This window comes from Wasmannia auropunctata, unplaced genomic scaffold (assembly GCF_000956235.1).
Source record: "Wasmannia auropunctata unplaced genomic scaffold, wasmannia.A_1.0 LD334769.1, whole genome shotgun sequence".
Classification (NCBI taxonomy): Eukaryota; Metazoa; Arthropoda; class Insecta; order Hymenoptera; family Formicidae; genus Wasmannia; species Wasmannia auropunctata.
The window spans coordinates 1-633 of NW_012028121.1; positions in this window are offsets into that span (position 1 = coordinate 1).

A 633-nucleotide genomic window follows, 5' to 3' on the forward strand; every position below is an offset into this window, starting at 1 on the left:
TAATGACTCAAGAGAAAATTAATCACGCGATCAGGTGCAAATTCGATACAGCGGTCGGACAAGGACGGCGATAACCGGTTGCTCAGTTACGATAATGGTAAAGGGGGTGATTCGAGGGGAAGCGGTCAAGGTTCGGGGAGCGAGAATAGGCTGAAAGAATCGACAGTAATTAGTAACAATAAGAAAATAACAAGTGTATTGAGCGAACGAATATTACATCCAAAAATACAAACGAGAATACGATAATCGACGGGAATACTGGAGACGCGCAACAATGCAGCGTACTCGACGTGACAGAGACTCGTAATTCGCGCTTTCCACGATCGTACGACAAGATCGTGTCTCGGAAAACGGAAAATTAAGAGCGGTTTCCCTTCGGCGGTACGACTCGCAGATTACCGGCCCATCCGCGTGACATGCGAAATCATGAAGCATGCAGTGCGGGCGTGATATTCGCGGGTATGCCGGCGCGGAGCGCTCGGCGTACACGGGCAGCGTGATCGACACAGCGAAATCGAAACTCGGGAACTAATATGTCCCGCGGGATCCCGTGATCCCGGAAGCTCTCTCTAAATCCCGTAACTGGGGCACAAAGCCCTCTCGAAACGCGAATTATCACACGCGCACAAGGAC